Below are 15,228 nucleotides of genomic sequence, written 5' to 3'. Positions count from 1 at the left end.
AGCTTTCCGGGTCATGTGGCCAACATGACTAAACCGCTTCTGGCACCACGGGACACTGTGATGGAAACCAGAGCACATGGAAATGGCGTTTACCTTCCCACCGCAGTGGTACCTATTTATCTACTTGCACTGGCGTGCTTTCAAACTACTAGGTTGGCAGAAGCTGGGACACAGCAACCGAAGCTCACTCCATCATAGGGATTTGAACCGCCAACCTTCTGATCGGCAAGCCCAAGAGGCTCAGTGGTTTAGACCACAGCGCCACCCAGCCAAGAAGTCATCTTGTCAAGCATCCAGACACCCAACAGTGACCACTCAAATGCCTCCACAGCTCAGTGGTGTAGCACCTACATGCCACAGAAAGGGCCCGTGTTCATAATTGTGTTGGGAAAGCCATGACTGTTAAAGCGGAATAAGAATGCGTTAAATGTGTGGCATGGATGTGGCCTCTGTCTTGTCAGGATTCTGTTGCTATTTAGTAGTTCGCATTCCAGGCATGGGCTGCAGTGTTTGGAACTTTTTTAGTTTAGAAAAAGAAGTGAATATGTTATGACATAATAGAAGTTTATAAAACTGCATGGTATGGAGAAAACAAATGGAGAAAAACTTTTCTTCCACTCTTGTAATATTAGAACTTGTGGGCATCCGGTGGATGTTGGAATTCAGGACAGATAAAAGAAAGGACTTCTTCACACACTGCATAGTTAAACTATGGAACCCGTTCCCCCAGGAGGCTGTGATGGCCACCAACATGGATGGCTTTAAAAGATGGTTGGACAAATTGATGGAGAAGGTGGTTATCAATGGCTGATAGCCATGATGTCTATGCTCTACCTCCATGGCTGCAGTAATGCTTCTGAACACCAGAATGCTGGAAAACACAGAAGAGGGAAAGTGTTCTTCTGCTGTCCTGCTTGGGTCAATGTGAGCACAGGATGCTGGACTAGATAGGTCGTTGGCCTGATCCAGCAGGCTCCTCTTGCGTTCTTACGGTTTAGGACATGAACAGCCTCTCCTGGTTCAGATGTTACCCAGGAAACGGAGCTTGGTATCATCAGTATATGGGTGCCACCTTGTCTCATACCTAGCAGGTTTATATCAATATTAAACAACAAAATCATCCATGGTGACACCTGCAGATCAATTTTCTGTGGGCCAAGGCAGTTACCCAATACTACTCTCTGTAAGTAGACAGAAACAAGGTTGCCCACCCTAGTTTTAAGAGAAGGGCAACTAATCCCTGCATCATCATTTTTGGCTGCAGAACCTTGTTTTCCCCCCTGTCATGCAAAGTCAAACAATTATATAAAATCTCAGTCTATTAATCAGGCAACAGCCTCACTGATGCGATCCAAGTGCTGTGTCTGGAAAAAAACAACCCTCCCGAGGCTTGGTTCCACAGCGGATTCCTAGCCAGGTGTTGACTTTGATCAATCCTTAACCACTTGATGATATTCCACCCATTGAGTTTAGTTTGCAAGAGGTGGAGTTCCCTTAATGTCTGCCCTCGTCATCCTGTGTGGCATTTAGCAGCTTCTCCTCTGGAGAGTGACTCAAGGGGCAAAGTGTTCTGTAAACACGAGAGCTAATTATTCACCTAATCTGCCAAAGATGAATATGCCGGAGTTTGAAGCCACCTGGTTCAAACTTTTGGGCAGGGATCAACAGCAAGCAAGATGCTACGTTGGGGAGCAGAGGGGGAATTTTGCTGAGGACAGCTAGAAGCAAGATGACAAATACAAATAAGATAAGGGAATAAATCCTTCTGTCAGCACCGCCTTTAATTGCCATTTCAATGCCAGCTTGCATTGTACAACTTGTATGTTGTACAGGATGCACGCTAGCACATTCAGCCAACATGTTGCAGGCACAGATCTACCTACTTGCCTTCCAGTGGGAATCCCCACCTCACCCCACCCCTGCCCCATCTTGGGTGACTTGTGCACGGAATTCCTGTTTCATTGAATAAACACATGGGAGGAATAATCATCCTCAAACATTTCTATGCTACTTTCAAGTGTTAAAAGAACTTCACATGCTTTTCTAGTTGCAACCCTTATTACAGGTTTGGGGAATCTCGGGCTCAGGAGGCCAAATATGACCCTCAGGATTTTCTTCTGGTAACACCCCCTACATCCCTGTTTTATACTCTCCTTAAGTGGTGGGTTGCTCGGTCCCTGCTCCTGCCAACCTAGCAGTTCGAAAGCACGTCAAGTACAAGTAGATAAATAGGTACCGCTCCAGCGAGAAGGTAAACGGCGTTTCCATGCGCTGCTCTGGTTCGCCAGAAGCAGCTTAGTCATGCTGGCCACATGACCCGGAAACTGTATGCTGGCTCCCTCGGCCAATGAAGCAAGATGAGCGTCACAACCCCAGAGTCGGTCACGACTGGACCTAATGGTCAGGGGTCTCCTTTACCTTTTAAGTGGTGGGAATGTGTCCTTGAACTCTGACAATGCCTCTTCCTTGCTTGGATATAGCCTATAGGCCAGTGGTGGCAAACCTATGGCACACATGCCAGAGGGAGAACTCAGAGCCCTCTCTGTGTGCACATGCGCCATCACCACAGTAGAGCGCCGGAAGAAGGCAAGGGCGGTGTGTTGAGTCCTCAGCTCAACTTGGGCAGCCAAGCAGCCACCTTCCTCCTCCTGCTGCTATGAGGTTGAGGCTTTACACATCCTCTGGCCGGGGCCAAAGGGAGGCCCAGGGCAGGGTGCTCTGGGCCCCAGCAGCCTCGCCACGCCATGATCGCCTCCCACTTACTGGCATGCTTCTTCACCGAGCTCAATCACAGCCAAGTGCAGCAGGTGAGGGTGTGCCCTGGGACACGCTGGACACCCTGCGTAGGGGCCAGTCGGGGCTGGGCGAGGGAGCAGGGAAAACACTGTTGGAATTTATTTTCTCTACAAGCTGCTCCGGCTGCTGCAGAAACAAATATTTTATCCTAACACTGAAGATGAGTATCTCATAGAGAAGACAAACCCGGTCTCGTGGCGGTGATGTCAAAACATATTAACTACACTTACCTTCATGAAGTCAAACAAGGGTGCTGAGAATGGGTAATTGTTGGGTTAATGAACGGCAAAGAGATCTATATGCATCTTCTCTTTCAATGCAAACACTGAGAGAGAATACCTAGACTTCACACAAATTCCCCAGATACAATGCAATGCAATATGGTAACCAGGTACTTCTTTCTTAAGGGCGAAGTAGGAGTCAGAGTAGTGTCAGCTAATGCAGATTATGCACCAATTCAGGTTAAATTGCCTTGTTGGCATTTTGTGATAAATAAGTGGGTTTGGGGTTGCAGTTTGGGCACTCGGTCTCTAAAAGGTTCGCCATCAGAGCTATTGGGCAAAGATAATTTTTGTATCAATTACTCCACCCTCTTTTGCCTCTGGCCCCTCTCACCACTCATGTGGCCCCTGGAAGGCTGCCACAGAAGGGAATGTGACCCTTGAGCTGGAAGAGGCTCCCCAACCTTGCCTCACAATAACCAAGGGCCTTACAGATGTTTTGGACAACTCTCAGCATCCCTAGTTAGCAGATGGGAGGCCAGAGGCTGAGAGGAACAGAGGCTTGCCTAAGGATTCCTAGTGAGCTCATGGCAGAGGCAGAATTCAAAGTAGGGTCTTCCCGATCCATAGCTCAGTCTTTTGGCCATCGTGCTACACCAGCTCTCTGGTGTGCCACATGTTCTTCATTTTTAAGGGTGCTGATGTTATACAAATATCAACCCTGCTAGACTTTCCTGGAAATCTGAGCTTCATATATGTGCCCAATTTCAGTTTTGTGGGTAGGGTGAAATAGGGTTAGGCAAAGACGTCAATTTCAGTTTCTCATTTTTCTGAATCTTAAATTCAGTTCTCCATATCCATATGAGATTTTTTTTTAAAAGAACTTCCAAAAATTCATAATCATTGTAATTTCTCCTAATATACACGTTTGTATGCTATTTCCTCTAATATGCTGCACTTTTATACACTAGTGTATATTTTTGTACACTTTACTTGGCTGGAGATTGGCACTGAAAAGGTCAGAGACCTGCAAATTTCAAAAGACAGCCCTGTTTCAGTTCACATACTGTTTCAGAAAGTGTCAAATTTTCCTTCAAACGTGAATTGAATTTCTCCCCCATCTATGCTGTGGAATAGCCGTGATCATTTTGAGGAGTAGGAGTAAATCTCTCTATGTATAATATAAACCTCTGTCTTTATAATGCAGCATAAGAACAATTGGCACCTCTGGGACATCCAAAGGTCATTGATACACCCAGCCTCCAGCTGGACATTCCCACTTGCTCCATCCCACGGAGGACCAGAGCCTTTAAAGAGGGAATCTTTAGTCAGAAACCAAATCATCTTCCTCCAGGCCTTTCTTGCAGCAACACATTTCCCCGCGGGCCACTGCAGCTGGTTGGGCCTAAACAGATGTTTGTTGCTAATTACACCCTCCCAGTAAACATTTAGAAAGGGAGGAGTAAAAATAGCAACTTATACTTAGCACGAAAACAGGGAACTGATGGTGGCAAAACTCCCAGAAGCTGCCAAAAATGGTTTTGAAAGAAGCATCCCATCCCATTTACAAGAAAAGATATTGTACCTTTATAGGCGGGGGCTGCCAATTAATTTTAGGTAGGGAATGTCCTCAGTTCCGCAAGGCTAATGCAAGACAACCAGAGAAGAGAGGGTGGCGCTCCCTTGGCCAATGCTCTCCGAAAAGGCCGTCCTGGCTTACCCTTAGCAGCAAAGGGTGTTCCCCCATTTGTATTTTAAGCAGCACAAGTTTGGGTGTAGCCAACCTCGCCTTCAGTCTGAGCAGCTTCCTTGGGCTCAAATGAATGCACTTTGTTAAGCTCTTTAAGGATTGTAGCCAAAGCAATGATTTAGGTAGTCTTATGGAACGAAGATTAAGGGACACGGGTGGTGCTGTGGTCTAAACCACAGAGCCTAGGGCTTGCCGATCAGAAGGTCGGCGGTTTGAATCCCCATGACAGGGTGAGCTCCCATTGCTCGGTCCCTGCTCCTGCCAACCTAGCAGTTTGAAAGCTCGTCAAAGTGCAAGTAGATAAATAGTCGTCCGCGACTGGACCTAATGGTCAGGGGTACCTTTACCTTTACCTTTATGGAAAGGAGAAAGAACCCCATTGAAAGAAGAATGGATATTGAAATTGATGAACTATGCTGAAATGGCGAGACTGACTGGGAAGATCAGATACCAAGAGAACAAGAATCTAAAAAAGAATGGATTATGTTTGTAGAATACATGAAGGAGCACTGTAAGCACCTAAAAAAGTTAGCAGGATTGGATTAGCACTTGTAATATAATTTGATAAAGGACATCAACGAGGAAAATTAATAGTTTGGATAAATGTATTTAGACGCAGAAACGAGAAGAGATAAATATTGGAAACCAGGGAGAAGAGTGGGGTAAAGTCCAGGGGTTAGAAGAACCCCCATAAAGATACTAGGATTGTGGTGTAATGCAAAGAATAATGTAAAAATCTTTTTTTTAAATTTTTTTTATTAAAAAAAAGATTTAGGTAGTCTTAGAAACATTTTACAGACTGCAGTTGCTGCAGGACCACCAGGGAAATGAAATAGATGGTGTATTTTAGTGCAGGGGTGAGAAAGCTGTTTCAGCAAGAGGGCCACACTGCCTCATGGGCAACCTTCCAGGGGCCTCTGCTGGGCAGGCACAGAAGTAAAAGCACATGAAGCAATGGATAGAACTCTTGCCTTTGTGTACTAGGTTACATTCAAACCATGCAAAAATCAGAGGTTGCTGTACACGTCTCTCTCTATCCAGGCAAGAAAGAAAGAAGTGCTATCATAATCTCAGAATACTTCCAGACAGGAAAAAGCATTCAAGGAAGCAAAGCTGCTGAAAGGGGGGGCCTGGAAAGAAAGGGGTGTGACATTGGGAGAGTCCCAATGGTCAGAGAGACACCAGGGGGCCACATTTGGACAACCGCCCCCAGCCTGAGAGTCATGGGAACTATAAGAAAGAATTTTCTGGCACCTTAAGCTTCCATGGGTTACGGACTAGAGTCCAATTCACTAGATGCAAGTGGATCTGATGAAGTACAGTCCACAAAACCTTGCACCATAATATATGTCCCCCTATCTAAGGTGCCAAAATACCCTTTGTCCGTTGCACTGAAACACAAGTAATAATACCCCTCAGGAAATGGAAACAATAGTTGGGTGAGCACATTCAAAACTCTTTAGAAGAGATCTGCACCCCTGAGCTGCGCTGCTGGGGATCCTCAGGGAGACGATGGAAGCAAAGAGGGAAACCTCAATTCTGTAAGCAGAAATGCTTTTTCATGTGTGTGCAAATGAGGCATGTATTTGTACCTCTAGGGACTTTCTTTTCAAAGTTTGCTCTATTGTTGATTCAAAGTCAGGAACACTGTGCTGAAGTCTTGCTGCAATGCAGCTCCAACGCTTTGATGCTTTCAGCTTACTGACCGTTGCAAGTTGCCATTGTTTTTTCGGAGGCATTAACAATGTCCAAGTCCTGTCTGGCCAATGTACTGAAATAGCCAGGAATATCTATTTCAAAAGTATGTATTTAAACTCTTGTTTTGCTAATCTAACAATCACCAGGTTTCTTTTAACTGCTGTTCTCTAGCGCAAGGAACCTCTTTGTTTTGTGTTTAAGACTGGAGACAGATCTAAGATAATTGCTGGATTTAGTTTTCAAAACCAGGGCATCAGATGTTGTGTATTTCTTCATCCAGCACAAAGCCTGGCTATTGGTCCATCTCACTCAGTCCTGTTCCCAATGACGGGCAGTGGCTTTCCAGGGTTTTAGACAAGGAGATTTTAATAGGACCAGGTCTAGGAATTGGACCTGGGACCTTCTTCATGCAGAGCAGATGTTTTGACACTGAGCTACAATGCTAACATGAAGCTGTGCTTGCTGAGGCTGATGGGAAATGTTGTCTAAAACAGCTGGAAGTCCCCAGCCCGGGAAAGGCTGGCCTATTCTAGTAAGCCTGCTACTTCTTCCCACACTCTGCCTTAAGGCCATTCGCTTTAACACCAATGAGTGTCTCCCCATCATCTGCTTCCCTTAACCCCCCTGCTGACAAAGAGTTCCGGATCTCAAAAGCTTAGAAACACAGGAAGCAGCCTTATACCAGTTCACATCATTGATCCACCTCAAACCTGTATATTCCACAGTCAGCGGTTCTTCAAACTGACTGCCAGCAGTTTTCAAACAGGAGTCTTTTCCTGCTCTTCCTAGAGATTCTGGGGATTGCACCTGAGACCTTTTGCATGCTAAGCAGATGCTCAGCCACTGAGCAATGGAGGCCTTGCTCTCTGTTCTCTGATATTTGCAGTGGTCTAATTAAAGACACTACCTTACTATGGAATTTCTCAGGGGGCAGTGGTACATAGGTACCTTTGCTTTTGTGTGGTTCAAGAGGCTGTGAACAAGATCTTGGCAAAGCATGAAGTTGAAAGATACTCTTGATCGGAGCGGCACACAGCACTTAGGCTATGCCAAAGGCAGTGTTCGAAATTAGCCAGGCACCAGGTCTCAATCACAGAGCCTAGGGCTTGCCGAGCAGAAGATTGGCGGTTCGAATCCCGTTGCTCGGTCCCTGCTCCTGCTAACCTAGCAGTTCGAAAGCACGTCAAACTGCAAGTAGATAAATAGGTACCACTCCGGCGGGAAGGTAAACAGTGTTTCCATGTACCGTATTTTTCCCTCTATAACACGCAGATTTTTTCTCCTAAAAAGGAAGGGGAAATGTCTGTGCGTGTTATTGAGCAAATGTGTGGTCCCTGGAGCCAAAAAATCAGGCAAAAATCAAATCGCGAGTCACGGAGAAGGGAAACCTGAAAAGAGGAAGCGGCTGCTTTCCTGCATTCTGCCTCAGGGTCTTACTGCCCACCCTCCTCTGTTTCGTTGCTGTGTTTGCTCAAACGGAACAAAGAGCAGGGAAAGCCCCTCCCCTCCAGGCAAGCAGAGGGGAAAGCAGAGTGTCGTTCCTTCTAATTCCTCTCTGTGCTCCGGTGCTGCTGGGGGAGAGGGAGAGAGAGAGGGAGAGAGGGGGGGAGGGAGAGAGGGGGGGGAGAGAGAGAGATGGCTGGCTTGGGTGGGGGGAAACTTTTGCCTTTCTTTCCTCCCTCCCGTTAAATCCCTCTCCTGTATTCTTAGCCAGCTGCTTCTCTGCACACCCCTCTAATGTCCCTTCTTTGTTTTTCCTTCGCTCCCCACTTAAAATGTGGTTACAAAGCATAGATCCACATGGATCCTCAGGATCTTTGCATTGGGTCACCCCAAATTCACCATCAGATCACATAGCATGTCCATGGCTACAGCCTGCCCCCCCAAAATCATGCACCCATTGTTGCCTGGGGCTGCAATGGTGCAAAAACGTGGTTAAAAAGCATAGATCCACATGGATCCTCAGGATCTTTGCATTGGATCACCCCAAATTCACCATCAGATCACATAGCATGTCTACAGCCTGCCCCCCCAAAATCACACACCCACTGTTGCCTGGGGCTGCAATGGTGCAAAAACGTGGTTAAAAAGCATGGATCCACAGGAATTCTCAGGATTTTTTCATTGGGTCACCCCAAATTCACCATCAGATCACATGTCTGTGGCCACAGCATGAAGCACAAAAATGATACATCCAATGTTTCATTCAGAATGTTTTTTCCCTTGTTTTCCTCCTCTAAAAACGATGTGCGTGTTATGATCAGGTGCGTGTTATAGAGCGAAAAATACTGCTCTGGTTTCGCCAGAAGCGGCTTAGTCATGCTGGCCACATGACCTGGAAAAACTGTCTGCAGACAAACGTCAGCTCCCTCAGCCAGTAAAGCGAGATGAGCAGCACAACCCCAGAGTCGTCTGCAACTGAACTTAACTGTCAGGGGTCCTTTACCTTTACCTATCAACCACTTGGGGTCATGAAGAGTTGGACACGACTAAACAACAACAACAAATCAACCACTTGTGACCACGCAAAGATGCCTGGGTGCCAGGATGGGGCCTGACATCTCCACCATTTGGGGATCATTGGATCTGGACTGTTTTCACAAACTACAGTGGTACCTCGGGTTACATACGCTTCAGGTTACATATGCTTCAGGTTACATACTCCGCTAACCCAGAAATATTACCTCGGGTTAAGAACTTTGCTTCAGGATGAGAACAGAAATCGTGCTCTGGAGGTGCAGCAGCAGCAGCAGGAGGCCCCATTAGCTAAAGTGGTGCTTCAAGTTAAGAACAGTTTCAGGTCAAGAACGGACCTCTGGAATGAATTAAGTACTTAACCCGAGGTACCACTGTAATACCCTGTCCTGTAGAATTCTATAGGTTATATTTTATCTGCACAATCAGAATGAATTTCTGGAACCAAATTGCTTTTTCTGTGCAGCCTGAGCAGGAGCAGCTACCGTTAAGAAAAAGAGGTCAGAATTGGCCAATATACCGTATATGTGGACTCTCGCTGGATCAAGTGACTTTTCTTCTTTAAGTTCTCAAAGCTCTTAACCTAGTTCAAGGCCATCTGAACTTTAATTGAGAATCAATCAGTGTCAGTCCATCATCTGAAAAATAAGACTTTAGTGCCATCTTGCCCCAATTTTGGCGACTGTAACCTTGGTTTTAAGAGCCATTTGGTGCCTAGCTTATATATCTGAGTTTCTAACACTGGAATGGAAAAGTGTTTGTGCCACAATATGACTCTAGTGGTCCATAGGTTAGGAGGCCACAACACCATGCCCTCCCCCTATTTCACTCTGGCCTTTATGAAGACCCTGCCTAATAAATCAAAGGCACCCATCTCCGCCTCTGGAATGAAGGGCAAAGGCAGGCTGGCCTTTGGCCGACAAATCAGAATTTAAAGCCTCTGCAAGTTTGCAAAACAGACAAGTTGCAAAAGGACTGCCCAGCATTGGCAGAAAGGGCTCCTTGGCCAGCTGAAGCAGTGCTAATTGTCACTGTGGGGATGTAAACTTGATGAGGAAAGACGCATTGATGTGATTGTGGTTAAAAGTCAAGTCGGTGGTTGTGGGCTGATGCAACAAGTTGATCCCAAATGCTTCCTAGCAGGCAATCCAGCAGAACAGGGTCCTGTTAAGCAGCATTAGAGCAATTTAATTTACTGTTGGCGAGGGAAAGGAAGAAATGCAACTCTCCATAAACAAGCTTCAACATTTGCACTTCCAGTTCACCTGCCCTTTTCCTACAGTACATCCAGCCAGCAGATTCCCAAGCATCCCTGGCAACAGCTGGAGAGATGCAACCTAAATAAATGCAAGCCTCATCTATTTGGCTTGGGATTGTCCGCAACGACTCAGATCTCCTGTTATTTGCTGCTGGATGTTTTCCTTGTAGGCTTAAATTCTTGGCTGCTCCTGGTCTCTAATGATGTAAAAGTCTTCTGTATTCTACCCTCAGGCAATCTGGTGTGTGATGTGCAATGCTGCACCTTCCGAACCATAAGATTTTCAGCTTTTAGTAAAATGCAAGGCGCTAGTCCTCAGGACTGAGGGGATGCATGAATCACAAGGGCTGCCAGTCATCTAAGAACTCTGAAGGTGTACATAGTTCCAACAAGTCATTTCCCCTGGAAGGCAGAAACACTGGTACTGTTGCTTTCTCACGTGTATTTGCCTGCACATCCAGCTCTTAGTCAGATGCTTAGATCTGGGCCTTTTCAGCTGTGGCACCATCTCCCAGGGAGCTGCTGCTTTGGTACCCTTCTCTATTCTGTAGTATGTTTTTGCCATCGTGTGCCCTTACTTTTCTCAGGCCTTTTAAAATACGGTTTTATTCTGCTGCTCTTACACTGTTTTACAGCTTTTGCAGTTTTCACAAGTCAGTTTTATTGTTCCATTAGAAAAAAAGGACACAACAGACATTCTCTGCAAGCTGCCTTCTTCAGGAATACTGACGGGAAAGATTCACCTCTTTTAAGTTAGTAGATAAAACAACAGATATGGATAAAACAGAGACACATGTCTACATTGTACTCAGGCTGCAGAACTAAATATTTTAGGCCCAAAATCTTGCTCAACTTGGCACAGAGGCTAGATTTTCAAGCACAGAGTATATACCGTTCTGCGGCACGTCCTTAATTGTAGCCTGTCCACACATTTAACCTGGTGCTGTCTATCTTGTTCTACTTGCTCCCGACTCTGATTGTTGCTTAAGAAGTTGATGAACCAGCAAATTGCTTTGGAATTATGGAGATGAGGCTCACAGTTTGTGCTTTAACTAGATCAAAGGAAGCACACTGGTGGAGAGAAGGGAGCTTTTTAGTCAGGGTGGCCCTGGTTCAGACCTCATCTCAGGCACGAATCCATGGACTGCCTCCAGAAATTGATAGCAGCTCTCATGCTCAACCTCCCCCCCCCCCCGGTGATTTCAGAGTCGTCATGCTCACTACCTTACAGGATCATTGTAGGGATAACTGAAAAACTATAGCCAAGTGTTAAAAATGCAGCAGTTTCAGTAATACATGCTAATCACAATTTCTTTTTTAAACAACAACCTTTGTATCCCATCCTTCAGCTCAAGAGCTCATTAGCATACGTATCTCTCCATCCTCCTGCCAATACACCCATTTTATTTGATTTATTCAAAGCCATTTATAATATTTTTAAAGATCTCTAAGCAGTATACAAGAGAAAAGCAAAGACTGTCATTAAAACAGAAATGGAACAACAACAACAAAAAAAAACTCCAACAAAGCAGCAGCATCTTATGTTTCATGGAAAGCCTGGACAAAGAGATAAGCTTTTACAAGACAGCTAATAGTTGTTGCCTCATGTATGGCAGAGGGAAGGGCATGCCACAGACCAGGGGTAACAGCTGGAAATGCCCATTTCTGTGTCACTGCCCTATGATATTCTGTAGAGTGCTGTGCCACGAGTAGAATTTCCCCAGATGACCCAAGTCAGTGCTTCCCAAACTCGGGTCTCCAGCTGTTGTTGGATTACAACTCCCATCATCCCTAGCTAGCAGGACCAGTGGCCAGGGATGATGGGAGTTGAAGTCCAAAATAAAAATAAAAATTGGAGATCCAAGTTTGGGAAACACTGATCTAAGTGATCTTACAGGTCTATACAGGGGCAAGGAGTCTTTCAGGCAACCTGGTCCTGAATTGTTGAGGGCTTTATAGGTTAATAACAGGTACCTTAAGCATGGCCTGCTAGCTGATCAGCCACTGCAGTTCCTTCAGCGCAGGTGTAATATGCACATCCAGGTGTTCCACTTGACAACCTGACCACAACATCCTATTCAAGCTGCACCTTCCAGACCAATCCCAAGGGAAGCCCCACAAAGTGCATGCCTTTTATCCTCATGTTAATTCTCTGAGGTACATTAGGTAGATAGGGAAGGACTGCCCCAGGTTCAGCCAGTGAGATTCATGACCAAGTGGAGACCTGAACCCTCACCATTACAACACACTGGCTCTTAGTGTGGAGACAATGAAATGTACATGCGCTGATGTACAGAGTTTATGGCTGGATGTTCCGAGCCCATGCACACAAGGTTTGCTCCCACGACCAACTAAGTGTGTGTAGTTTGGGGCTGGCATTTGCCACTATGATCCCGTTTCCCTCTCTATATATGGGTTCCATTTATCCAGATTAGTGTTGTTTGTGAAACCATTCCAGGCTGGCTTCAGGTCTGGTCATGGCACTGAAACTACCTTGGTCACCCTGGTTGATGACATTTGTCAGGGGAGAGGAGGGAGAAGTGTGAACCTGCTCGGCCTCCGTGATCTCTTGGTGGCTTTTGATACTGTTGACCACAGTATCCCAGTTTTTGGATTCTACATGCTCTAATGGTGGAGACTGATACCGATGAACCGGACGAATAGAGATATGATCAATGGCTTGACAACATGACAATATTAGCAACATGTGGACAAACTGCTTATGGATGCAGACTTTCACTAGATAAATATAATGATATTTGGAATGAGTTTATACAGAATATATTGGGGTTTTTTTATATGTATTAAATGTATTAAGATAATAAGTTATACACATCTTTATGGAAATGTAATTGACTTCCCCCCCTTCTTCATTCTCACACTTTTTTCTCTTTTTGGTCACTATGTTTTTATAAATGAAAATCTTCTAATAAAGTATAAATCACAGAAAGCCATCATGAGATCTCGTTTGTATCCAGAGGTACCACTGTATTGTGTTTTAATGTTGTAAACCACCCTAGGACCATTCCTGCTCAGCCAAGAAACTAACAGTGTGACGTTGGGTCAGTCACAGTCTTTCAACCTAACCCTACTTTGCAGGGTTGTTACGAGGAGAAAATGAGGAGGAAGAGATTCATGTATGCCACATATGATATACCTAGAAAGCATCTTAAAAAGCAGAGGCATCACCTTGCCGACAAAGATCCATATAGTTAAAGCTATGGTTTTCCCAGTAGTGATGTATGGAAGTGAGAGCTGGACCATAAAGAAGGCTGATCGCCGAAGAATTGATGCTTTTTAATTATGGTGCTGGAGGAGACTCTTGAGAGTCCCATGGACTGCAAGAAGATCAAACCTCTCCATTCTGAAGGAAATCAGCCCTGAGTGCTCACTGGAAAGACAGATCCTGAAGCTGAGACTCCAATACTTTGGCCACCTCATGAGAAGAGAAAACTCCCTGGAAAAGACCCTGATGTTGGGAAAGATGGAGGGCACAAGGAGAAGGGGACAACAGAGGACGAGATGGTTGGACAGTGTTCTTGAAGCTACTAACATGAGTTTGACCAAAATGCAGGAGGCAGTGGAAGACAGGAGTACCTGGCGTGCTCTGGTCCATGGGGTCACGAAAAGGTGGACATGACTAAACGACTAAGCAACAACAAAAAATAGGAGGAAGAAGCTGACATCTCATGCCATCTTCTAGTCTGGTGATAAGTGGGAAGGGAGGCAGACTGAGGTTGGTGGGGCAGTGCCCCATTGACCCTAAAGGACTATCCCCCACTGCTTATAGGCTGCCTCGAGGATTGCAAGCAGCAAGCCCCAGTGTTGGGCACACTACTGTAAACAGGATGGGCCTTTAGTCAGATCCAGCAAGACTTGTAGGTTATTAACTGGCAATGATTCTCCAAGGTTTCAAATGTGGTTTTTGTTTTGTTTTCTTTGCCACTTCTTCTGCAAGAGGTGCTTTCTTATAAACTGGGGGTGTGTCAGAATCTGAACCTGGGCCCATCCCAACACAAGCTGCAGCACTGTGCTGGAGTCAGGAGGGGATTACTGCAATGCATTGTGCACAAGGATATCATTAAAAAAAATGTTTGGAAACATCCACTGGTGAAAAATGTAAGAGCCCTACAGAGGGCTCTGCATGATTTTGCTCTCGTGAGATCTCAGTGGACCCCGAAGCCACCACAGCCTCTTCTCCTCCCTTCTCTTGCAGAGGCATCAAGGGGTGCCTGTCCGCCCAAGTGCCCCTTGGATTCTGCTGCCTGAGGCAGCGGCCTCCGTCTGCCTCATGGAGGGGACGCCATTCACCAGTGAAATTTCAGACCTAAGTTAGTCACATTCGTTAACATAAAAAAAAACTATATTGGAAAATGTACTGTTGGAAAATAAATCAAGATAGCAGGGATAAAGGAAAATTCCTGATGTGAGGGAAGAAGTATGTAAAAAACAACAACAATCATAGCCTAAATAGCAAGCAATTCAAACTAAATTAGCCTAAATCAGGTGCTTCTGAAACAATGACACACAACACACACACAAAGGTTCTCTGGGTGTCACTTTCCAGACAATCATTCTTTTTTTTACTAGCATGCATGCCCTCCAAAGCAAGATCCATTGTTTGCTGCTGAATAAGATTATAAACGGCTTGGCTAAGTGCTGCAGGAAATGGGGGCTTTTTGCAGTAAACAGCACCCTGTGACCCAAATATCACTTTCAGTGTATTTCTAGCTATATGCAATTAATAAACAAACACATCCAGTTACAGTAGCTAAGCTTCCTGCAGTCTCTTAGTCTCACACATATAATCGCCTGATATAGGTCACACAATATATCTTTTCTGCCCCACCTCCATGCATGTGTGTCTGTTTTGATATATCAATTATCTCAGAAGAATTTGGACAACAAAAAATAACGGTGATCGTGGATTTTAAAGCTGTGTCTTAGCTCAGCAGACAAAGACCACATCATTCCAGAGTGTCATATACCAGCATCAGCAGGAAAGCTAGGTATTTAATGTAGGGAAGCAG

General features: G+C 45.3%; 1 protein-coding gene across 2 annotated transcripts in view; it reads right to left on the bottom strand.

Annotated features, from left to right (window-relative positions):
- Positions 1 to 15,228, bottom strand: part of KLHL25 (kelch like family member 25) — a 32,345-nt gene that overhangs the window by 15,962 nt on the left and 1,155 nt on the right. The gene's annotated exons all lie outside the window — the stretch shown is intronic.

This window comes from Podarcis raffonei, chromosome 14 (genome assembly GCF_027172205.1).
Source record: "Podarcis raffonei isolate rPodRaf1 chromosome 14, rPodRaf1.pri, whole genome shotgun sequence".
NCBI classification, from domain to species: domain Eukaryota; kingdom Metazoa; phylum Chordata; class Lepidosauria; order Squamata; family Lacertidae; genus Podarcis; species Podarcis raffonei.
This window is presented reverse-complemented; position numbering and strand designations above follow the sequence as displayed.